The sequence below is a fragment of the Schistocerca cancellata genome, chromosome 3 (assembly GCF_023864275.1).
Source record: "Schistocerca cancellata isolate TAMUIC-IGC-003103 chromosome 3, iqSchCanc2.1, whole genome shotgun sequence".
NCBI classification, from domain to species: domain Eukaryota; kingdom Metazoa; phylum Arthropoda; class Insecta; order Orthoptera; family Acrididae; genus Schistocerca; species Schistocerca cancellata.
The window spans coordinates 367931626-367958667 of record NC_064628.1 but is presented as its reverse complement, the minus strand read 5'-3'; positions in this window follow the sequence as shown (position 1 = coordinate 367958667).

Below are 27042 nucleotides of genomic sequence, written 5' to 3'. Positions count from 1 at the left end.
ATACAAACAACCTCTTTATAGATGATATGGCTGGCTTGAGTACCCCCTGGTCAAACATCGATCTTACTTCTTCAAACAGTTTGTGCTTGAGGCTTGTGATATTGTGTACAGTCACATGAAAATCTTTGAGCTTGTTCTGAAATCTCTAATAGAGCCTAGAAAGACGAAAAAACCCTCTGAAGTTTTCTTTAAAACCTTCACCAATTCCGACTGATCCTCTTCAACAATGCCCTATATCCCTTCATATTTGTCCCGTATACTTGCCTCAGTCTCTCCCCAACTGAGTTAGTCTCCTCCTTTTCTTCCTCTAGATTTCACTGAAAATATTCATCCCTGTTCAGCGTCCATCCCACAGTATTTAGACAAAGTTTTAACAGTTTGCTGGGATCTGCAACTGAACTATGTGTTCCTCAAATTGAATGTGATTGGTGGTGTCTTTGTTAACATTATCTCCTCCCCTCCCCCACCCTAAATTCAAAACTGCATCAGATTCTCACATAAAATCCAAGACAAAGATAACGTTTATGGGAATTTTGGCATAACTGAGAAATTACATTGTACATTGTACTCTTTACATTCGAATTCCAATCATATTTGTCGACTCACAGCTATGTATTTACCAGCGATTGTTCCAGTAACTTTTGTTTTCTGCAGCTTAGGAATCAGCCAATCATATTTCTTTAGACACCTTTCTACTACTTCTTCCAATACCACTGACGCATGGCTTCCGCTGTCCCATATCATCTCTAGATAAGTACTTCGTACACAGATCACAATAAAACAGCGTAAATTTCTTGTGTCTGTACTCTGATTTTTCTCCTGTAACTCCTCCCATATCTCATCATATCTGTTCCATCATGCAGTATATTACTGACATTTTGGTCCCCATACGCATCATTATCATATTTCACAGGTACATATTACAGTTACGATCCCATAGTCGGTTCCTGTCATTGTGATGGCACCCTACCTGAACTCTGCTCAAGGCAAGTTTCAGGTGACTGAATCCCAGAGAATTTGTGCTTCTTGTCTCTCCTCACTGCACACATCCATTCACACTTTTCCTTTGTTATTGATGCTTCCATTATCTCAGAAGATATTCCAAATGCTCTTATTTGGGTGATTCATGTGGTACTGAATTCGCCTATGAGATTGGAACCATTTATTTTGTCTCTCGTTATACATTCTCTGTGGCATCGAAGTGTACCGTTCATTCTGTCGCCTCATGGTGCTTGGCCCACTCTCATTACAAATATATTCAAAACATCTGTTGATACTGTGGTGGCAATTTCATGTAACGTAACCGGATTAGATCTGTTGCACTAAATGACGCATGCAAGAACTGATTTTTTATGACCATCGTTTGAATAACTTCACCTGACGCCAGATCCTAGAATTTGCGAAGTTCTGTCCCTTCATAACCTCTTTTAATCATTGCTTGTGCTTCCACCGAACAATCAGGCAAGAGGAAAGTGGCCCTGAACTCGTGGTACGATTTGCAATTCATCGCTATGGTTCTCATCCTTGATTCTCCTTCTTTGGGATGTGAACATATTCGAGCTGGTGTTGTGTGGGCCATATAAGATGGATTAAAAAGTCAAATTGTTCCACCCAAGCTTTGGCAAGTAGATTACTGCTTCCTTCCCTGAAAACTTGGAATTTTCTGAATTTTAAGAAACGTTTATAATGGAAAGCTCGTTCCTCTGACAACCCTGAAGTGCTGCTAATTACTGGTCGAGGATTGGTGTCTGATCTGCTCTGTATCTAAGCCTGCACAATCCTCTGGTTGTTCACAGAAGAAGCTTAACCGTAAAATCAATGCACACTGCAGTCAAACTCAGTGACACTCCCTTCCTTCCGAGTGCTTACAGCATTGCCTCGATGTTTTTCAGTTCCTCCATAATTAACTCTTCACGCTGTCTGCGTCGTTTATTGATGCTCTCTTGTAATTCTTTAAACAGCATGAGCTCTTGTACCTCTGCCGTCTCCAAAATGAATACTGAACATGTCCCTTCAGAACCTCCTTGCATGTATTTCACAACCTGCTTCACAGCTCTATGGCTGTTATATTTGAACTGCGCCATTGCTTTGCATAGTTGTCGCTCTATCTCCCCCCCCCCCCAACATATTACCAAGATCTACTCTATTCCTTCGACTCTTTTAACTACTTTGGCCATGTGACTAGCCTGTATTTCCAGCTGATGTTCTATTTCACTAATCTTTTGCTGCATATTGGAAAATTGCTCTGACTGTAGACCAGTCTCCTTTAATCTCACCTCTCGTCGATTTAGAACAGCCATCGTTTCGCTATTAAGATTTTCCTGTTCCTCATGTTGTTCCTTCGACTCCCTCATCAACTGTTATATCAGTTCACTAACGTCGTCATTCTCACTTTCTTGTCTCGTTGCTGGTGTAGCTGTCACATCTGGCTGGCTCATTTGAGCATTAATCCTTTACATATTCTCATATCTCTGGTTCTCCCCTGTATTTTGGAATCCTTGTGTGATATCATCACTTTCTCCTTGCTACTTTGTTTGTCTCTTGATTCTCATTCTCTATTCCTCCTGGATGACTCTGATAATTATTTTCTTTACCATTCGCCTTTATGCCTACAGTTTTTTCCCGTAATGGGTTCTGTGTTTGTGCTCATGATAAGATCTTCTTCTCTGTCGTCCGTCTCTGCATGTACTGCGGCTATGTGTCTTTACATTTTCGCCCTGTTCCTACTTTGACTTCTAGTTCTCATTCTCTGTGCTTTCTTTTGTTACCCTAGCTCTAATTTCGTCGGCGAACCTGTCTATTCCCTATGATGTGCTGTGAATGGCTCATACCCCTGAACAAACGACGCTGAAATTCAACAAGAGTGGTCTAAGCCCACAAGCTGAAATACCAGCGCGTGCTGAAACGTAATGCCTCCGAAATGATAGTAGAATGTAAAGTGAAAAGTTTTCTGTGATCAGTGATTATCTGTTTAATCAATGTGGAAACGCAACGAAGCAATAATTACTTCAGTGTTAACGTGAAACGGGCTTAGCTGTTAGCAGAAGACTGGATGAGTTCAGGCATTGCTAGAAAAGTGTATTATGTGCTAATGGGGCAAAAAAGTAATTTTATTTATACTGTTATTATTTCAAAGTGATATTTTACATTTTTCAACTGCATGACTTTAATATTTGAGAAGTATAAGACACACGTGTACGTATTAGGCACAGGGTCAAATTCATTTGGTAATGAAGCGAGTTGTTTATGTAAATCTCCCATACTCGATTTTGATAGTCTGACAGCTACAAAAATTAATCTAAAAATATCAAACACATGAAGCTTTAGACAGTTACAGCAATTAATTTTTAAGTAATAAACGGTTCACTTACTTTTTTTTCATCTGCCTCGTTTTCATTTGGCTTCCCCTTATAATTAGGAAAATATAAAACTGAATCAAAGTGCACTTTCTGCAATTAATTCAAAATCAAAAAGCAGAATTTTACTTTCAAATGCAATGTTTTACTTGTGCATGTAAACTGAATCTCTTTCGTCACTGCCTGAGCTCATGGAAACGGGATTCTACCTTCATTGCTTTGTTTGTGTAGAAGTGCATGAAGGTAGCACAGAAATAATAGTAGGTAAAGTTCATTCAAAAAGTATGTCCCAATATGAGAAATGACATATGAAGCAAATGTAGATATTGAACTAAACTCAGTCCGAACAGGCCTCGGAAGGCCCAGAGGTACCGACCGGTCGCCCTGTCACCCTCAGGCGATACATGTCACCGACAATGTCTTAATCAAAATCTGATATACTAGCAAGCAGCTACTTCAAGAATTTCAAGATTGATGGTATGATCACTTTTCTGAAGTACATTTTGTCAGTGAATGACACCTGAGTAATTTCAGGAGTTGTCGCGTTTTAGATCGTAGTTTTGGTCAGAGTCCTTGTGCTAGAAAAAATTAGTCTACTCGCTTATAACCAAGTGGTTTACCAGAGTCTGTGTTCTCAAGGAACAACGTCCGTTTGTAATATAATTGCTCCAAATTCGTACAATGCAATTTAATTATAGCTTTTCGCTTAAATGCGCATCTCTCTGTCCTAATGTTCTGTGATGGCAATAACCCTTGGTCTTAAGCATTATGTTAAGCAAGAAACACGTACACTGTCAGATACATTCGGCATAAGAACGTCGCATTTGTGTAGCAGGTTTCTTGCTTGATACTGTCTGAATATCATAGTCTTCCTTCCCCCTCCCCCAAACCCTCTCCTGTATCGTCCTTTTTCCGTTGGGAATGAAAAGCTGACGTTTCAGTATCAATAAATATTTAGAACAATAACAAGATAATATACAGGGTGATTCCGTGATGATGTGACAAAGTTTCAGGGGTGATGAAGAAGGGTAAATGTACCAATTTGAGGTAAGAGATCCTGGTACGGAAACTACATATTCCAAAGATATAAGCGAAATTGTTCTGATACCTCTGACAGTGAAATAAATGTACCGGTACCGTTGCTGCTACGATTGTAGGATAGGCAATCACAACAAGCACTTAGTGTAGAGGTTGGGGAAAACACTGAACTAATCCAGTGCAGACGACATACTGTGTACTAAGAAGAGCAGTCATCGTGTAGAATGTCTGTACTGCTGTAGACTACAACTGTGTTTACAAGTTGAGATACTAAGGTCAACCAGCCCTTACCAAACGAAGTTGTACCGAGTGAGAGAAGTTGTAGACTTGATTTTCCTGTATGGACAAGGAAAGGGAAGGGGCAGAGCAGCGGAAAGGTCGTACAAGTTCAAATATTCACGTAGAAGACATCTTGCCCACACCATGTTTCTACGAATGTTCCATCATTTAAGTGAAACAGGGCAGTGTTATCACAGTTCAACGACTGAGGTGGACGACGATACACACGGACCCCAGATTGAGAAGATGCAGTGCTTGCTCGAGTAGATGAGCCTGCGATCGGCACTCGATCAGTTGCCCATGAAATTAATGTTTTTCAGTGTACTATATAGATACTAAAAGGTATCAGATAGATTATATAATGGTAAGACAGAGATTTAGGAACCAGGCTTTAAATTGTAAGACATTTCCAGGGGCAGATGTGGACTCTGACCACATCTACTGGTTATGACCTGTAGATTAAAACTGAAGAAACTGCAAAAAGGTGGGAATTTAAGGAGATGGGACCTGGATAAACTGAAAGAACCAGAGGTTGTACAGAGTTTCAGGGAGAGCGTAAGGGAACAATTGACAGGAATGGGGGAAAGAAACAGTAGAAGAAGAGTGGGTAGCTTTGAGGGATGAAGTAGTGAAGGCAGCAGAGGATGAAGTAGGTAAAAAGACGAGGGCTAATAGAAATCCTTGGGTAACAGAAGAAATATTGAATTTAATTGATGAAAGGAGAAAATATAAAAATCAGTAAATGAAGCAGGCATAAAGGAATACAAACGCCTCAAAAATGAGATCGACAGGAAGTGCAAAATGGCTAAGCAGGGATGGCTAGAGCACAAATGTAAGGATGTAGAGGCTTATCTCACTAGGGGTAAGATAGATACTGCCTACAGGAAAATTAAAGAGACCTTTGGGGATAAGAGACCCACTTGTATGAACATCAATAGCTCAGATGGAAACCCAGTTCTAAGCAAAGAAGGGAAAGCAGAAAGGTGGAAGGAGTATATAGAGGGTCTATACAAGGCCGATGTACTTGAGGACAATATTATGGAAATGGAAGCGGATGTAGATGAAGATGAAATGGGAGATACGATACTGCGTGAAGAGTTTGACAGAGCACTGAAAGACCTGAGTCGAAACAAGGTCCCCGGAATAGACAACATTCCATTGGAACTACTGACGGCCTTGGGAGAGCCAGTCCTGACTAAACTCTACCATCTGGTGAGCAAGATGTATGAAACAGGCGAAATACCCTCAGACTTCAAGAGGAATATAATAATTCCAATCCCAAAGAAAGCAGGTGTTGACAGATGTGAAAATTACCGAACAATCAGTTTAATAAGCCACAGCTGCAAAATACTAACGCGAATTCTTTACAGACGAATGGAAAAACTAGTAGATGCCGACCCCGGGGAAGATCAGTTTGGATTCCGTAGAAATACTGGAACACGTGAGGCAATATTGACCTTACGACTTACCTTAGAAGAAAGATTAAGGAAAGGGAAATGTACGTTTCTAGCGTTTGTAGACGTAGAGAAAGCTTTTGACAATGTTGACTGGAATCCTCTCTTTCAAATTCTGAAGGTGGCAGGGGTAAAATACAGGAAGCGAAAGGCTATTTACAATTTGTACAGAAACCAGATGGCAGTTATAAGAGTCGAGGGACATGAAAGGGAAGCAGTGGTTGGGAAGGGAGTAAGACAGGGTTGTAGCCTCTCCCCGATGTTATTCAATCTGTCTATTGAGCAAGCAGTAAAGGAAACAAAAGAAAAATTCGGAGTAGGTATTAAAATCCATGGAGAAGAAATAAAAACTTCGAGCTTCGCCGATGACATTGTAATTCTGTCAGAGACAGCAAAGGACTTGGAAGAGCAGTTGAATGGAATGGACAGTGTCATGAAAGGAGGATATAAGATGAACATCAACAAAAGCAAAACGAGGATAATGGAATGTAGTCGAATTAAGTCGGGTGATGCTGAGGGAATTAGATTAGGAAATGAGAGACTTAAAGTAGTAAAGGAGTTTTGCTATTTGGGGAGCAAAATAACTGATGATGGTCGAAGTAGAGAGGATATAAAATGTAGACTGGCAATGGCAAGGAAAGCGTTTCTGAAGAAGAGAAATTTGTTAACATCGAGTATAGATTTAAGTGTCAGGAAGTCGTTTCTGAAAGTATTTGTATGGAGTGTAGCCATGTATGGAAGTGAAACATAGACGATAAATAGTTTGGACAGGAAGTGAATAGAAGCTTTCGAAATGTGGTGCTACAGAAGAATGCTGAAGATTAGATGGGTAGATCACATAACTAATGAGGAAGTATGGAATAGGATTGGGGAGAAGAGAAGTTTGTGGCACAACTTGACCAGAAGAAGGGATCGGTTGGTAGGACATGTTCTGAGGCATCAAGGGATCACCAATTTAGTATTGGAGGGCAGCGCGGAGGGTGAAAATCGTAGAGGGAGACCAAGAGATGAATACACTAAGGACATTCAGAAGGATGTAGGTTGCAGTAGGTACTGGGAGATGAAGCAGCTTGCACAGGATAGAATGGCATGGAGAGCTGCATCAAACCAGTCTCAGGACTGAAGACCACAACAACAACAACATATAGACAGTATTAGGGGGAATGCAGCACGCCCCTATTATCCACAGAAAGTGGAGCCTTTGACTCCTTCTGATTTCGGACCTCTTGTTGTATTCAGGCACTGATTCTTGCAGCACCATATAGTTGATCCACAATTTCCTGCCTATAAGCTTGTAGTTTGTTTTGCAAGAGATATAATGCTGAATAGCCGCAATAGTTATGTTTGGGAGGATGAGAATTCGCTCACTACAGTTATGAAGAGCCATCTACACTGATTATAGCTCAACGTGTGGGTAGGCGTTTTCACTGGTTACATACGAGGCCCATTCCTTCTTGCTTCCCCTTTAAATGCATCAGTGTACACAGTGTTTATCAGAGACATACTACCCAGGTTCCTGGAACATATCCCACTTGTTCTTCGTCAACGGATGTGGTCCAAACATGATGGAACCTTTAATCTCCCCCCTACTTCCTAATTCCAGTTATTGTCCACAATAAGCAAAGTCTTTTATGAAAAATTTGAGAGGAGCGAAGATTTAGTTTACTTAGCTTTTCGTGTAGAGTTGGCTCCAATTATTTTTGTCTATAGGTCTGTTTCTTCAAGCTGAAATTCTCGCATTTTAGGTCCTCATGGTTGAATTGAGCTACATAAATTTGAGGATTGGTGTTGCAGAATTTTTCTTGTTACTTTAATATATTTTTTCACATTTTAGTATATCATGCAGTCTTTTGAATTTTCACATTAACAAAGCCGAAACTGCATTGTTCGCCCAAACAAAAATACGTCCGATCACATGACAAGCATGCCTTTTACTATCTCACTCAGCGGAAATAACAATATTCCAAAGGGAATACAAGTTTTCTCGACAAATGAATTTCTTTTAGTTTCGATTATAATTTCATAAATGAATCCAGACATAAACATAGTAAACATTACAAGAATGCGTAATTAATAATAGAATTTTTCAGTGTGCCAAATAATTCGTAATTTCAAATGTTTCTAACAAAAATAATTTTAACTGTACATTCAGAGATAGTACTTATAATTGTAACATGGAAAATAAAGTAATTCCTTTTCATAAATTTTGTCTTGAAATATGGCATATTGTGTATAAAATTATATGAAAGTTTTCAGAAAAGCAGCTGAAATAATACTGACCTGTCCAAAATTTGAAAAGTAATACTGGTATCGAGAACTGCTGTTGAGGAAAAGTAATGTTAGAGGAGGATGCCCCGTTACAACTCCCACCTCACTTTGGGCTGAGGGTTCGTGAACATCTGGCTCAGACATAATTCTAGCTGCCTGTGACACTGTTCAGATGACAACGGGGATATTAGAACGGGTACGACAGAACTTCGTGCGACGATGCCATCGCTGCACTGGAGCTGTGCAACGGCATTTTGGACAACTGTTGTAAATGTAGCAGCTTGCGAAACTTGTGCAGGTATATGAAATTCATTATTACTGTAACGTAGATTTAGGATTTTCGATCACTGTGGCATCAAATTGTGCGCGCCATTACTAGTCCATCAACAGAGGAAATTATCTTAGGGCATTGGGCAGTATTCAGCGGGAATTCTGTACGGCACGATTAGTTCGAGCGTTGCCGAAGCTAAGGCGGAACTAAAGTCGATTCTTACTTTCACCTTTCGACTCGATCGTTTCCGGCCTAGCCTCTCTCACATGCAAGTGATACATTTACTCTTCTCCATCATCCCTGAAAGTTTGAAACGCTGTATAAAAATGCTCACCTATAGTACAGGCAATTTTCTTCTCGATAAAGGCTTTGCATTACGGTCGTAACGTTGATAATTGTAGTATGTTAAGGATTTTATAATAAAATGTATCGGTACACCCTGAAGAATTTTAATGAGATCTGACATAAATTGCTGGGTTCTAATAGCTGGATTAAAATTCTGGTTTTTTTTCTCTATAGTTACGTTAATAATTTTCCGTTTTCCTCATGATTATTAGCCTGCTGCTTCCAATAAAGAGATCTTAAAAGTTAAAATGAGCTTACTGTCGACGGAATGTTAAGATTTCAAAAGAAAAAAAAATTGTGTTCTTCTCCATAGAGAGGCCTGTGATTATCAGAAGACATTGCCGTATAGTCTCTTATTCAAGAAAATTCGTTCTTGAAAAGAACGATGTTCTTAAGAGAAGTAAAGTTTATTTCCAAGACAAAATACAGATTTAGAGACCCTGACGTGTGTGAAATACAATTCCCTCTTACCCATAATATCACGCTAATCGTGAACATAGGGGAAGAGGTTAATTTCGTCTGTCTGCTTTTCCAAAAGGCTTCTAACGTTCTGGGACGCTGTGACTGACGATAAAGATACGAGTGTATGAAGTGAATTCACAGGCGTATGAATGTCCTGAAAATTTTTTGTATGATAGAAATCTGTATGGTATTCTGGAAAGCGAGTGTTGATTAGAAAGAAAGGTAATATCGGTTTACCTCAGGTGAGCGTTATATAAACTACCTACCTGACAGAGTGGCATTATTCGCTGATGATGCTGTTATTTAGAGGAAAGGTTGCTGAAAAATACCTACCTTCTTCTTACATTTTTTCAGCGTTAGTGTTGTGACTAGCTTAGTTCGGTCCGTGCGTTTCCTGTACCAACCTCTTCATCTCAGTGAAGCACTTAAACACAACGTCCTCAGTTATTTGTTGGATGTACTCCGATATCTGTCTTCCCCTGTAGTTTTTACCCTCTATAGCTCCCTCTAGTACCATGGAGATTAATCCCCCATTTCTTACCACGTGTTCTTCTGTTCCGTCTTTTCTTCTTGTCAGTGTTTTCTACATATTCCTTTCCTCTCCAGTGCTGCGAAGAACCTCGTTATTTCTTATCAGTCTATCTGATTTTAAACATCTTTCTGCTGCACCACGTCTCAAATGCCTCGATTCTCTTCATTTCCCGTTTTCCCACGGTCCACGATTCACTTCCATACAGTGCTGTACTGCAAAAGTACGTACTCTGAAATCTCTTCCTCAAATTAAGACCTATGTTTATCACTAGTGGACTTCCTTCAACCGGGAACGCCATCTTTGCCTGTGGTAGTCTGCTTCTTATATCCTCGTTGCTACGTCTGTCACGCGTAATTTCCCTTTCAAGGTAGCAGCGTTCCTCAACTTCGTCTACTCCGTGGTCCCTGATCAATGTTTATCGCTAATCTCATTACTCCAATTTTTCTTTAGTTTACTCTCAATCCAAAAGCTGTTCATAGACTGTTCATACCATTCCACAGGTCCTGAACTTGTTTCTCACTGTTGCTCAGGAGAAAAAGTCATCGGTGGATCTCATTACTGATATCCTTTCACCCGAAATTTTAATCCTACTCTTGAACCTTCCTTTTTTCTCCATCTTGGTTCCTCGAGCGGAGAATGATTGTATCCCTAAGTGACAGCCTATTTAATCCGAACATTTCTTCTTTCGTCTTCCATTCTTAATATTTCCTCCTGTTTCTTGTGCGGGTTGTATACTAGCTTTATACCCGTGACTTCACTCGCTTACGCAGTCGACACATATAGCAAATATCTCTTCCTGCCCCTCTCTGTGTCAATCTCTTCCTCCCTCTGTCTCTCTGCCCGCCTCATCTTCACATCTCTATCAGCCCATATACTCCTGCCCATTCTCATGTCTCTCCATCTCCTCCTCTTCCATCTCTTTGTTCGTCTCCTCCACCACCTCTCTCCGGCCATATTTTCCTCCCTCTTCAATCTATTCATGTACTCCTTATCCCCACTCCTTCTCCTCCCTCTAACTTTTATACCTGCCTACTCTCTCTGTCAGTCCCTCCCTCAGATCAATAACGCACGGAAGTTCTTTTGCAGCACAACATACCTATCGCGCAGGACAGCTTGTATGTCGGGACTTGATAAACCGTTTCTTGTACCTGACATACGGCTGTCCTGCAAAGCAGGTCGATAAGGCAGGCCGATACTATTCCCATTACAACATGACAGTCTTAGAGGGCAGTAGTTGAAAACACACATTCTTCCCGTATCTACTCTCCTATTAGAGCTAGAAGGTTATAAAACGCACAGTGCTGATACTTGTGAAGCTTGATGTTTGTGTGCCAAGTCTGCAGAGACCTGGCACTGAACAAAAGCACGGTGAATCGTTGGGTGAGGCGTCTGTCATTCTCGCATCATGGTCGCGTATACCTGTCCGATCTCCAGGGGGCTGGCCGGCCGCCGTACACAGCTGTGACTCCGGCAATGTGTTCGTCACCACAAAAATGCTAACGAACCTCTCCTTCTCCATGGCAACGCAAGGCGTCGCACAGGTCTGCGCACCTGGGAGGAGCTCACAAAACTTCACCGGACTATTCTTCCACATTCACACTACCTTCCGATATCCATGTGTTTGGCTCAATGAAGGGTGCCCTCCGCGAGAATCACTAAGTGGATGATGGGGAGGTTATTGATGTAGCATGTCGTTGGCTCCGATATCGACCAGTGGAGCGGTACTTTGCGAGCATACAGGCCCTCCCGGTAAAGTGGCGTAAGGCCGTTACGTTTAACCGAGATTATACTGAGAAAAAGGGTTTTTAAACAAAAGAGTGGGGAATAGTACGATGTATTGGAATCCTGAATAAAACCAACCTGCTTTCAGAAAAAAAATGTGTTGCATTACTTACCGAGCGCCCCTTGTACTAGCATTAATGGTGTCAGAAGGTGGTGGAGTTACAGTTTGTGAAACGAATGTATGAACAACATATTCATATAGTCCGGCAACAACACACACACTTTGCACTTAGTACCATGCATCTATAATAGTAAAGTTGAGACACGTACATCACAAATGCTTATATATCTCATGAAAATGTCTTTTCCGAGTTGTAGATACAGGGTGACAATTAGTGAACTATTTGAAATAAAATCGTCATAATGTCTGAACGGCTTGCGTTAGGATGTTCAAACTGCACGGTTTGCCGCGGGACATGATGGGCATTAGTATGCAGCGCTGTATGGTTCGGTTTACCGACGAAGCCCAATTTTATTTTGATGGGTTAGTCAATAAGCAAAATTGGCGCTTTTGGGGGAGTGGGAATCCGCATTTTGCGGTCGAGAAGTCTTCAGCCTCGACGGGTCACTGTGTGGTGTGCAATGTCCAGTCACGGAACAATCGGTGCGATGTTCTTTGATGGGCCGGTGACTACAGAACGGTAAGTGAAGGTTTTTGGAGATGATTTCATCCCCATTATCCAAAGCTACCCTGATTGAACAAGATGTGGTCCAGGCAAGACGGAGCGCGACGCCATCGAAGCAGGAGAGTGTTTAATGTCCTGGAGGAGCAACCTGGGGACCGTATTCTGGTTCTGGGGTACCCACAGGCCACTGACATGGGCCTCGATTGGCCGGCATATTCTCCGGATCTGAGCACATGCGACACCTTTTTGTGGGGCTATATTAAAGACAAAGTGTACAGCAATAACATCAAAATCATTACTGAGCTGAAAAATTCATTCAGGCGGTCATCGACAGCATAGCCAATATCTGATGGCACTCAGGGGTATCCGAAAGGTTGACAACTAGGACTTTTGATATTTTTAAAAATGTTGGGACACCCATATATCAATATTTAAAAAATATCTTTATCGGCCCTCACTGTTACGAAAGAAATACTTGTATATCGATGAAAAAAACAACGACGTATCGTCTGTAAAAATATTGGCTGCACATTGCGAATACACTGCCAGTGTTAGAGCTATATGTTTAAGTATTGCTTTATTATTAGACATTCTGTATGTTAACAAGCTAGCAGTCTGCAAATGCCCCTTAGAGAAACAATTGGAAGGGAAACGGTGCACGTTAACGGTTGGCGACAATCACTATGCTAACAATGGTAGTTAGATGTAAGTGGCACAATAAAAAGTGTCCGATGGTCCGTCGTTCAGTTTCATCAGATATTGGATTTGTCCGGAACACTCCGCGTCGACTTCCTTGATTTTTCATTTCTGCAAACGTCAGTGACCTAGCAGTCGTAGTGTCAAAATTGCGTGGTGAAGTTAAACGTTACAGGTTCTGTTGGTAGCGGTAAGCGTCGATTACGTCAGCGTTTCCCTTCATACATCTCCGACCACGCCAAAGACTAATCTGATAATTTAGATTTTCGTTCATAATTTTCAGCAACTATTTTTGAAGAATGCCGATGTGAAGAAATATCACACTATTTGCGTTAAAAATTGCTTTTTAACGCATCTGCTGTACTATTTCTTCACATCGGATATCTTGTCATTTCATTCGCACTGCCATCCTCCAGTGACACCAATACTTCCTTCAGACAGTCAAAGAGAAAGACTGCAAGTGATGAAACCCAAAAAGTAGTAAGACTCCTTCACAAACTGATAGGAAAATCATGTTCTACTACAATTCCAAAAGAACAGTTCCAAATATTTACCAAAAAGTACCAAAAATATAATATAAAATAAAAATATCGGCTTCCGATACTGCCATTTCGTTATCGATACATCGATTTCTTGGGCAAAGTAGTAATTCATATAACTATCGACATTTTGGATGCGATATCGATATGACGGGAACTTTATTAACAGCCTTTTTGAGAACCACTGCTCCAGTGTCGTACCATCAATTACACTACTGGCCATTAAAATTGCTACACCAAGAAGAAATGCAGATGATAAACAGATATTCATTGGACAAATATATTATACTAGAACTGACATGTGATTACATTTTCACGCAATTTGGGTGCATAGATCATGAGAAATCAGTACCCAGAACAAACACCTCTGGCCGTAATAACGGCCTTGATACGCCTGGGCATTGAGTCAAACAGAGCTTGGATAGGGTGTACTGGTACAGCTGGCTATGCAGCTTCAACACGATACCACAGTTCATCAAGAGTAGTGACTGGCGTATTGTGACGAGCCAGTTGCTCAGCCACCATTGACAAGAAGTTTTCAGTTGGTGAGAGATCTGGAGAATGTGCTGGCCAGGGCAGCAGTTGAACATTTTCTGTATCCAGAAAGGCCCGTACAGGACCTGCAACATGCGGTCGTGCATTATCCTGCTGAAATGTATGGTTTCGTAGGGATCATATGATGAGTAGAGCCACGGTTCGTAACACATCTGAAATGTAACGGCCACGTTCAAAGTGCTGTCAATGCGAACTAGAGGTGACCGAGACATGTAATCAATGGCACCCCATACCATCACGCCAGGTGATACTCCAGTATGGCGATGACTAATACACGCTTCCAATATACGTTAACTGTGATGTCGCCAAACAGGGATGCGAACATCGTGATACTGTAAACAGAACCTGGATTCATCCGAAAAAAATGACGTTTTGCCATTTGTGCACCCAGGTTCGTCGTTGAGTACACCATTGCAGGCGCTCCTGTCTGTGATGCAGCGTCAAGGGTAACCGCAGTCATGGTCTCCGAGCTGATAGTCAATGCTGCTGCAAACGTCGTCGAACTGTTCGTGCATATGGTTGTTGTCTTGTAAACGTCCCCATCTGTTGAGTCAGGGATCGAGACGTGGCTGCACGATCCGTTACAGCCATGCGGATAAGATGCCTGTCATCTCGACTGCTAGTGATACGAGGCCATTGGGATCCAGCACGGCGTTCTGTATTACCCTCCTGAACCCACCGGTTCCATATTCTGCTAACAGTCATTGGATCTAGACCAACGCGAGCAGCAATGTCATGATACGATAAACCGCAATCGCGATTGGCTACAATCCGAACTTTATCAAAGTCGGAAACGTGATGGTACGCATTTCTCCTCCTTACACGAGCATCACAACAACGTTTCACCAGGCGACGCCGGTCAACTGCTGTTTGTGTATGAGAAATCGGTTGGAAACTTTCCTCATGTCAGCACGTTGTTGGTGTCGCCACCGGCGCCATCCTTGTGTGAATGCTCTAAAAAGGTAAATCATTTGCATATCACAGCATCTCCTTCCTGTCGGTTAAATTTCGCGTCTGTAGCACGCCATCTTCGTGGTGTAGCAATTTTAATGTCCAGTCGTGTATTTATCGATATTCTGGAGGCGATTCCATATGTCGAAAGCTTTATCAACAGCCCTTTTAAGGACCATTTCTTCAAGTGTCGTCCTACCAATTACTTGTTCAGAAACCTCTGTCACAATCACAGCGTGAAGTCCTACACTTTGAGAAAGATTGTAACCGAGTCTCAGCTGGAGGTGTAAAGGAGGTTACCAGATGGCGATACCTGCCCAGCTTGTCGCTACAAAGCGGGGATACCGCCGTCTCCGGCGAGAGCGTCCAACAGGGCAGGCGGGTTCTCGGCAGTGACACCTGCCGCACAGTGAAACGGGCGAGAGCCTGTCCGTCTGCGCCGACAAGAAAGCCCGGCGCGTAAATTTCGCTGATCGCATGCATCAGGGCCGGCGCACCCAGTTCGCGGCGCACTAAAAGCCCACCGCCGAGCAGAGGTCTTACGAGAGGCGCGCCCCGGCTTTTGTCTCGGACACAGGCTGCGTGGAGTACGCAGTGTGGGCACCGGGCCAGAGCTCCACGCCCAGGCTCGTGGTGTGTTCCGAGTGATATACGCTGTTAATTACGCGGTTGTTTACGCAGGCGTAATATACGAGAAAGTCAAGCCGCGCGCACGACTGTGGTGCGTTTACGTCCAGCGCCACATCTGCTCCGCGGCACGCAGCACCGGGCAATTTATCATCAACTCGCAGCTTGAACAATGGAGCTTCCTCCGTCAGTCAAGAAGGCCTGCACCATCATTTGAGTCTAAGGTCAACAAACGAATAAAAAACCTATGAAAAAACTAGCACGTGATCATTCGTGACGATACTAAACTTACTGCTGGACCTGTATTCGGTAACACCTGCGTTTCGTGGGCAGTGCACCAGCAATAGAGCCTCCGGAGAGCTGAGAAATTGAACTGCGCTGCGCAACAGAACTAAACGATCAGCTTATCGATACCCCATAATTACCTCCATCTGCGATGCATAAATTTGAAATTTGGCTCAAAGATGGCTGCAAGCTTCCTCTTTAATGGCGCAAAAGCGTGGCGTCCTGCGACGTCACTCCTCTGTCTCGGTCACGCTTCAAAACAACAAGGTATCTCCACATGCTATAAAAGGCAACAGCTCAGAAGTTCATGTGAGCTGTAAGTTGGGTTAATGATGTCACATTGGCACCAAATTACACAGAAATTCTGCCCAACTTCTCTCTGGACGTCCTACACGATGGAAACGTCGTCACACCTCTCTTACCCACATTTCACCCCTTCTTCTGACGTTTCAGCCATAGAGGTCAGAACAGCGACACCCAGTGTTGAGATCACGCTGGTTCCTTATGGGCGGCCGACGAAAACATTTCAGACACACCGCCGCTCATTATCAACACGAAAAGGCCTGATGGGGTGGCATATAGGGCGTCAATGAAATCACCCCTTTCCCTTGGTCGTTGACTCCCACCCCTTTCGCGGTTGAAGCCGACAGTTCGCAGTGCTATAAGCAATGGGAAGATGTTCTTGACAACTATTGACACTGCTGAAATCCTCGGACGTTTCAACCCTTCTCTAAGGACACTGTGAGGCTGCATCGCAATTGAACGTGTTCTCACCCTTCTAGAGTGCAGGACGACAGTAATTTTTGTTCTGGTGTGCAATTTGGAACAACTAGGGACCGTTCAAAACGATTCGAGGAATTTTTAACGTGATCCGAAGCAGTGCTGCATCTACATGTAAATCTACATGTATACTCTGCAAATCACATTTAAGTGCCTGGCAGACGGTTCATCGAACCACCTTCGCAATAATTCTCTATTATTCCAATCTTGTACAGCGCGTGAAAGAAACGAACACCTGTATCTTTCAGTGCGACCTCTGATTTCACTTATTTTATTATGATGATCATTTGTCCCTATGTAGGTCGGCGTCAACAAAATATTTTCGGGGTCGGAGGAGTAAGTTGGTCATTCAAATTTCGTGAGAAGATTCTGCTGCAACGAAAAACGCCTTTCTTTTAATGATGTCCACCCCAAATCCTGTATCATTTCAGTGACACTCTCTCTCCTATTTCGCGTTCCCTTTTTTGAACTTTCTCGACGTACCCCGTCAGTCGTATCTGGTAAGGACCCCACACCGCATGGTGTTTTGCGTCCTCCTGTGGCGCGATCACGTGGGAATGAAACAGTAATACGTACGCAAATACGTAAACCGGCAAGAGGTCCCGCTGAGCCCACCATTTTGGCAACACCTGCGGCGCCACCCACTTTATTGAGCAGTTTGCAAATGTACCTGTCAGGAACTTCGACAATACGAGGGTTGTCGAGAACGTAAGTTCCGATCGGTCGCGAAATGGAAACCACTGGGAAAATCCGGTAAAGCTTTGCACAGATGTGTTGGGCAGTGTCTCTAGTATGCCCGTCGATCGTGTCGCATCACTCTTTTCAGTTTTGAGTGAACAATGATCACGCAAAGTGAAACGTCCCCTTAGAACAATTTTAGAATTACTGTGCTGATAAACCTCTTACATTATTTGCTTTTCAAACAGCTGAGCAAAACTGAACGTACTCAATCATTCACTAAAGTGACACACAATATTTTTTAGCGCAACGCAATCTGACTTTCAGAAATCCCTACAAAAGAATGGCGCTGACTAACATTAACCTATACCTTTCACAAATCACTTACCTCACAAAAATCTTCGTTACTCGAACTACTGCAATACAGCGAGCGCCACTACTGCCGCTGCACACATTTCTGTTGGTCATTGTAATGCACAATATGCGAGAAGTTGGGACTGTTAGTGTTTGCACGTGTGTTACTAATTCAGCAAGGGACTGGATAACAGCATTGCTGGTTCTAAGGACAATTCCAAAAAGTTCGTGAGTGTACAAGTGGTGGGTTATGGACTTGCTATATTCTCCGCAAGACACTTCGATGGTGATTGTGCACCTGCACAGTCACAACAGATGGCTGCTGGCCGTCTCTACAAGGACTACAGTGGGTCTGCACCTTTGATGACCCACCATTACCATTATTTCTACAAGGACTGCAGTGGGTCTGCACCTCTGGTAGCCCACCTATACCATACTCTCTACCAAGACTATAGTGGGTCTGCTCTGTGATGACCTACCTACCAATATTCTTCAAAACGTCGAATGACTCTGCTGTGGGTTTGCTCTGTTGTGGCCCATTAAATGTCAGCATGTCAAGAGTCAGCACTGTCTTTCCGTTGGAAGGACAACACTACTTCTTCAAGACTGCATGGAAATCCACTACTTCCGTGTGCATTGTCTTTCACTGCTCAGACTTTGAGAAAAACACTGCAATTTTACAGTGATGAACAATCAGGACTGTCTTTATGGACTGTGAGAAAATTTTAGCTTTTGACCAACATTGTATCGATAAATGTGTGCATTTCATGTCTTTGTTATTGTAATTATGAAAAATTTTTTCAAATCTGTATTGGCCACTGCCCAAAACAATTTGTAAAATTTTTTGTGTGGAGCATGGGGGCTATGTAAGTAGGCTGTTTAGGTTTTCTTATCGGCAGCGTTACGTAGCGCTCTGTATGAAAATCACTGGCTGTGCTGTGTACAGTCTGTGGCTAGTTTGCTTTGTTGTCTGCCATTGTAGTGTTGGGCAGCTGGATGTTAACAGCGCATAGCGTTGCGCAGTTGGAGGTGAGCCGCCAGCAGTGGTGGATGTGGGGAGAGAGATGGCGGAGTTTTGAAATTTGTAACACTGGATGTCATGAACTACTATATATATTATGACTGTTAAGGTGAATACATGGTTTGTTCTCTATTAACATCTTTCAATTGCTAACTACGCCTATCAGTAGTTAGTGCCTTCTGTAGTTTGAATCTTTTAAGCATCCAGCTGCCCAACACTACAATGGCAGACAACAATGCTAACTAGCCACAGACTGCACACAGCACAGCCAGTGATTTTCATACAGAGCGCTACGTAACGTTGCCAGTAAGAAAACCTAAACAGCCTACTTACAAAAGTTGCGTAGGGAATAGCGTCTCCCGCCCCGTAAGAGGGCTGAGTTAGAGATTTCGCCTGTTTCATGCAGCCCACATAACACAACTGTCGGGCAGTTCCTTCTTCATGCCAATTCTTAGCCGCGCACTGCAGGGGCAATGAAGACGCTCCTGCAGCGTTTCCAATGAGAATTGTTTGATCATCCACAATACAGTCCGTAAGTCCGTAATTGGCTCTTCCTGAATCTCATCTCTGCTCAAAAGAACCGCAGGCTATGAAGACAAACTTTTTACACAGGCAACGAGCTGCAGACCAGTACAGATAACTGGCCGAAAGCACAGGCTGCTGCTTTCTATGACGAGAATATTGGAAAGTGGGTACAACACTACGACAAAAATCGAAGTTGGAGCGGCGACTATGTAGAGAAGTTGGTGGAACAGTGTACCTAACTGTTTCTGGTTTTCACTGTGGTTTCTATTTCGCTACCGATCGGAACTTACATTTTGGACAACTCTCGTAAATCAGTCTGGCGGCTCCTCTAGCACCTGAGGGTTGGACAACCCTTTCGACACTCTTGGGTGCGGTTTGCCTTCCAGTTGCTCATCACGCTGCCAACTGTTGTTTTCCACGAGAAATGTGTGGGAATCAACTACCCAGGAAAAGGGGTGGTTTCACTGACGCCTTGTGTGCCACGCCATGAGGCCTTTTCCTGTCAGTTCTCAGCGGCACTGTGTCTGGAATGTTTGCAGCGGCCACCCGTAAGGATTTCAACTCTGGGTGTAGTGGTTCTGATTTGCATTGCAGAGGCGTCAAAAGGATTGAAATGTGGGTAAGAGGGACTATGACGACTTCCTCATCGTGTGACGCGTCCACGGAGGCATTGGGCAGAATTGTGGTGAAATTTGGTGCCAATTTGGCATTGTTAATCCACCTTATTGCTTACATAAAATTCTCAGCTGTGGAATTTTTTTTCACATTTGTCGACACGCTGCTGTTTGAAAAGTCGTCGTACCCGAGGTTGACGTCTTAGGGCGCCACTCTTTTGCATCATTAGAGACGACGGTCTTTAGCTGTTTTCGGGCCGAATTTAAAATTTATGCTTGACAATGAGGGACAATTATGGAGTTTCAAAAATTGATCCTTTAATTTAGCTGCGCAGTATAGGTGAAAACTCAAAATCATCTGGCCATTGGGTGCCAAGAGAATGAAACATCGCGAATAAAGTTGTTCGACTTGTTCGTGTATAAATCCAGATTGTCCAACGTGTCTACAGGGAGTGATGTAACACTAGTAGCCCTGAAACACGACGTAAGAACAGCTGTCGTAATAAGATCCTAATCGAGCGATCTGAGACGACCGTTAGACCTTACCTATTACAATAGGTATCAAAACCCGCGGGAAGTACTGTTGTCAGTGAGTGCAAGAGCATCTCAGCTAGCTTTCGAGAGAACTATGAGTAAGGTACAGCATGTATTGAACATCTGGAGTCGGCTACGTCTACAGTGGAACGAACAACACAGGAACTGTACAACAGCTGGCTGAAAGCGTTGACCGTTGTTCACTATTTTGCCTTTTTTAAAAAATAATGCAATGCGTCGAGTGGACCGGCGGCTCAATGGAATGTTTCAACGCTACAGGGTGCAGTTCAGGCTGTACGTGATACTGTGATGTTTTGGACGTTCGTACCGTGACTTGGACCCGATCACTGAGATTGCCATGAAGATGAACCAGGATAATTATATTTCAACTTTAGATGACGAGATATTTTCTTTTCTACAACACTGAAGCGTTAAAGAAATTGGTATAGGCATGCGTATTCAAATACAGAGATATGTAAACAGGCAGAATACGGTGCTGCGGTCGGCAACGCCTGTATGAGACAACAATTGTCTGGCGCAGTTGTTATTGTACCATGAATGTCAGGAATCCGGTAAAACATCACATCTTCGACATCGCTGTGACCGGAAAAAGCTCTTGCAAGAACGGGACCAACCTCGAATGAAGTGAATCGTTCGGTGTGAGAGAAGTGAGGCCCTTTCACAAATTGTTGCACATTTCAATGCGGGGCCATCAACAAGTTTCAGCGTGCGAATCATCGATATGGGCATTCGGAGCCGAAGGCCCACTCGTGTACCCTTGATGATTGCAAGACACAAAGCTTTACGCCTCGCCTGGGTCCGTCAACACGAACATTGGACTGTTGATGACTAGAAACGTGTTGCCTGGCCGGACGAGCCTCGTTTCAAATTGTATCGAGTGGTTGGACGTGTACGGGTGCGGAGACAACGTCATGAATCCATGGACTCTGCATGTCACAGGGTACTGTTCAAGCTGGTGGAGGCTCTTTAATGGTGTGGGGCGTGTGTAGTTGGAGTGATATGGGCCTCCTAATATGTCTAGATACGACTCTGACAGGTGACCCCTAAGTATCGTGTCTGATCACCTGCATCCACTCATGTCCATTGTGCATTCCGACGGACTTGGGCAATTCCAATAGGACAATGCGACAACACACACGTCCAGAATTGCTACAGAGTGGCCCAGGAACACTCTTCTGAGTTTAAACACTTCTGATGTCCACCAAACATCCCAGACATGAACATCATTGAGCATGTCTGGTGTGCCTTGGAGCGTGCTGTTCAGAAGAGATCTCCATCCCCTCGTACTCTTGCGGATTCATGGACAGCCCTGTAGGATCGATGGTGTCAATTCCCTCCAGTACTACTTCAGATATTAGTCGAGTCCATGATACGTCATGTTGCGGCACTTCCGCGCGCTCGCAGGGGCCCTACACAGTATTAGGCATGTGTACCAGTTTCTTTGGCTCTTGAGTGTGAAACGTCTATGGTGTGAGCTGTCAAAAAATTACAGAAAATATTTATAATATTATATCAAAATATTACGCCAGCCTGTATAAAACAGAACAAAACGGGCGTGAATTCGATAATTTAGGATATTACGTGAAATATAACGTGAAAAATCACCAGATACTGTCACACCAGATGTTTATATATACGCCAGGACAACGTAGACGTACTTGAAAATGAAAGGCTTGCGAAACAGCTGTCGTAATAATCAATGAATGTTTTAAGCAGTGATACTGGAACCATAGTTACGATATCCTTTCAAGACAAATATTTCACTGCAGGCCCAATCATCGGGAAAAAAATCCACAGAAAACGTTTTGGAGTATTTGGAACTATGAATGAAACATACCAACCAAATATTCCCACGGTTGCAAAGTTTTAGTCCAGTGTTGTTACATCTTGCTTGGACTGCTGACGTGTTGCACAGGTGACGCCTCACATCCAATGAGTTAAGCAGTTCTTCTGAAGGATTACACAGCGTGTATCAGACTCGCTGAACATGACCTTGCTGAAAATCATGTAACTGAACTAATTGCGATCGTCACACGCTTGACCACTATTTGCCAAAGCATTACGATATCCAGGCCGCTCTTACAGTAAGTCAGATAGCGTTGTTATGCGTCAAGCTGACGACAGCGGTATCCCGTGCGTAATGTCTGGCCACATCCTGAACATTGACTTCAATGCCTTCCGTCAGTGCCCTATGCAAATATGGTGTTTGTAAGCCACGAATTATGGAATTGGACGTCTTGAAACTATCAACCAATGCTGCTAATTACATTACTTTAATGTTGCTCATAAAGTTTCTGACACAGCTCTTTATCTGCGGTAACGAAGTCATAAAATTTGCTGCTTTGGTTGATGCCCTCAATCGTCTTTTTTGCAGTATAGTGTAGTCAGTGACTAAAAAGACTGAAAGTTGTTTCTGTGCTTAAAAACGCTTATTTTTTCCCCTGGTGTACCGATCTGGTACTTTTGGAACTACCTGTTACACATAATTTAGGTGTAATGTTAGTGGTCTCAACCTCTCGTGTAAACTCATCGTAAGTCTGTCCGTATAGATCACTGGAGTATGCCTCATATTTCATGCTGAAAATTAGTCGAAACTACTGAAGTATATATTTCTTGTACGAGATATAACTTATCCAACTTTGAGGTCCAATCAGCCCCAGGTGAAGCAGTAACTGCTTGTTAGTTAGAGATGGTTTCACCGTTATGGGCGTGATTATACGACAAATAGCAAAAAAAGTTTCTTTTTGTGGGAATCCACACCCTTTAAATGCTTAACAAAAGAAAACATCGTCCGTAATAGGCTGTAATGTAGACAATCCTCATTTTAATCTTGTGATAGCTAATATTGACGACTTACCATTTTCAAGCACATGTGTGATATTACGTATTACATGTCGCAACTGTCAAATTATTTTTCACTACAATGAAAAAGTAGACGTTGTATTCCATCCTTACATTGGGAAAGGATCCACATTAACATGACAACTTTAAACATCATATTGGGAACTTTTCTCTAAGTGCTATAGCCTGACAAGCTTCAACTTGTGCCTCACATTGACTTGAATGTCGGTTGTGTCGTAAAAGCGTTGACCGTTCATATGAATTCTGCACTTTTTCTTTTTGTGGTTGGTTCGTATTGGTAACACAAAGTCCAGCCACCTTCTTCCCAGAAGAGAATAGTCCACCTTTTGCATTTCAATCAAGTCGTGGCAGGCGTTCACACGTCGCTGTTTTTGTTGGGGAGTCATGCTGCACGGGACAAAATTCGCGCACACTTTTCTCTCCTTCAAAACATTCTGAAGAATTTCTTGAACACTTGATTTAGAGACGTTGCTCCATTGCTATTTCAGACTCAACAACGTTGACACACTACGGCCGCAGGTCCACTACTCAGCACCTCCTGCTCGCAACTGACTGGTCGAATGCAGATCTGCCGTATTGCTTACAGTTGTTAGTTCAAGGTGCCACCGTTTTACTGCGCTGACGGCTCTTATACACCACGAATAAAACCAGTCTCGGAACTTTCCCGATGGCCGGTGTATGATCATGTGGTTGCAGAACAAACAGGAAAGATATGAAAAGTAATCAGCTCATCGACACAAGAATTTATGATGCTGCGAAATAATATGAGTGATACATGTACACGTAATCTGCATCCAAGAATACTCCTAATAATGTTAACACCTAAGTAATGGCGTGCCTCTATTATGAGTTATTGCAGCGATCATGACTCTACGTAATGTCCCACAAAGTAATAATTTATCCCCACAATGGAAACGGAAATGAGCGTTTGGCGTCATTGGCTAGGAGGCCCCTTCGGGGCAGGTCCGGCCGCCTTGGTGCAGGTCCTTTACATTCGACGCCACATTGGACGACCTGCACGCGGGATGGGGATGATATAATGATGAAGACAACACAACACCCAGTCCGTCAGCGGAGAAAATACCCGTCCCAGCCGGGAATCGAACCCGGGCCCATAGGACGGCAATATGTCAAGCTGACCACTCAGCTACGGGGCGGACATCCCCACATTGTACTAGCACTTCATGAACTATGGCTAAAACTAATCCTGCTCGCGGTCAACTCTTTATGAACTATGTTGCTTTCAATATAAATACATACCCTCTGTATGTTCCTGTCCAGAATACTTCTGCAAGTAATCAACGATTGTTGTGATTGTTGTGATATTCAGTCCTGAGACTGGTTTGATGCAGCTCTCCATGCTAGTATATCCTGTGCAAGCTTATTCATCTCCCAGTACCTACTACATCCTACATCCTTCTGAATCTCCTTAGTGTATTCATCTCTTGGTCTTCCTCTACGATTTTTACCCTCCTCGCTGCCCTCTAATACTAAATTGGTGATCCCTTGATGCCTCAGAACATGTCCTACCAACCGATCCCTTCTTCTAGTCAAGTTGTGCCACAAATTTCTCTTCTCCCCAATTCTATTCAATACCTCCTCATTAGTTATGTGATCTACCCATCTAATCTTCAGCATTCTTCGGTAGCACCACATTTCGAAAGCTTCTATTCTCTTCTTGTCCAAACTATTTATCGTCCATGTTTCACTTCCATACGTGGCAACACTCAATACAAATACTTTCAGTAACGCCTACCTGACACTTAAATCTATGCTTGATGTCAAAAAATTTCTCTTCTTCAGAAATGCTTTCCTTGCCATTGCCAGTCTACATTTTATATCCTCTCTACTTCGACCATCATCAGTTATTTTGCTCCGCAAATAGCAAAACTCCTTTACTACTTTAAGTGTCTCATTTCCTAATCTAATTCCCTCAGCATCACCCGATTTATTTCGACTACATTCCATTATCCTCGTTTTGCTTTTGTTGATGTTCATCTTATATTCTCCTTTCAAGGCACTGTCCATTCCATTAAACTGCTCTTCCAAGTACTTTGCTGTCTCTGACAGAATTACAATGTCATCGGCGAACCTGCCGGCCGGAGTGGCCGACCGGTTCTAGGCGCTACAGACTGGAACCACGCGACCGCTACGGTCGCCGGTTCGAATCCTGCCTCGGGCATGGATGTGTGTGATGTCCTTAGGTTAGTTAGGTTTAAGTAGTTCTAAGTTCTAGGGGACTGATGACCACAGCAGTTAAGTCCCATAGTGCTCAGAACCATCTGAACCCATCGGCGAACCTCAAAGTTGTTATTTCTTCTCCATGGATTTTAATACCTACTCCGAATTTTTCTTTTGTTTCCTTTACTGCTTGCTCAATATACAGACTGAATAACATCGGGGATAGGCTACAGCCCTGTCTCACTCCCATCCCATCTACTGCTTCCCCTTCATGCCCCTCGACTCTTACAACTGCCATCTGGTTTCTGTAGAAATGGAAAATAGCCTTTCGCTCCCTGTATTTTACCCCTGCCACCTTCAGAATTTGCAAGAGAGTATTCCAGTCAACATTGTAAAAACCTTTCTCTAAGTCTACAAATGCTAGAAACGTAGGTTTGCCTTTCCTTAATCTATCTTCTAAGTTACGTCAGTATTGCCTCACGTGTTCCAATAATTCTACGGAATCCAAACTGATCTTCCCCGATGTCGGCTTCTACCAGTTTTTCCATTGGTCTGTAAAGAATTCGTGTTAGTATTTTGCAGCTGTGACTTATTGAACTGATAGTTCGGTAATTTTCAGATCTGTCAACACCTGCTTTCTTTGGGATTAGAATTATTATATTCTTCTTGAAGTCTGAGGGTATTTCGCCTGTCTCATACATCTTGCTCACCAGATGGTAGAGTTTTGTCAAGGCTGGCTCTCCCAGGGCTGTCATTAGTTCTAATGGAATGTTGTCTACTCCCAAGGCCTTGTTTCGGTTTAAGTCTTTCAGTGCTCTGTCTAACTCTTCACGCAGTATCATATCTCCCATTTCATCCTCATCTACATTTCCATAATATTGTCCTCAAGCACATCGCCCTTGTATAGACCCTCTATATAATTCTTCCACCTTTCTGCTTTCCCGTCTTCGCTTAGAACTGGGTTTCCATCTGAACTCTTGATATTCATACAAGTTGTTCTCTTTTCTCCAAAGGTCTCTTTAATTTTCCTGTACGCAGTTTCTATCTTACCCGTAGTGATATACGCCTCTACATCCTTACGTTTGTCATCTAGCCATCCCTGCTTAGCCATTTTGGACTTCCTGTCGATCTCATTTTTGAGATGTTTTTATTCCTTTTTGCCTGCTTCATTCACTGAAATCAACGATTACGCTCGTAAATAGTGTGTAGATGTCCTGCTATTATCGAATCTATATTACTCCTTTCCTGTACACCATTTAATTGAGGGGATCAGAAGTAAAGGTGTATAAATTATTACACTTCTTGCAGTTTAGAGAAAACTGGAGGTAAAGTTCACAAGGTTTCAGAATTGTCTTGAGACTGCAAAATGGGATTTCAAATCTTTTGTTTATATTGTACATAAAAAT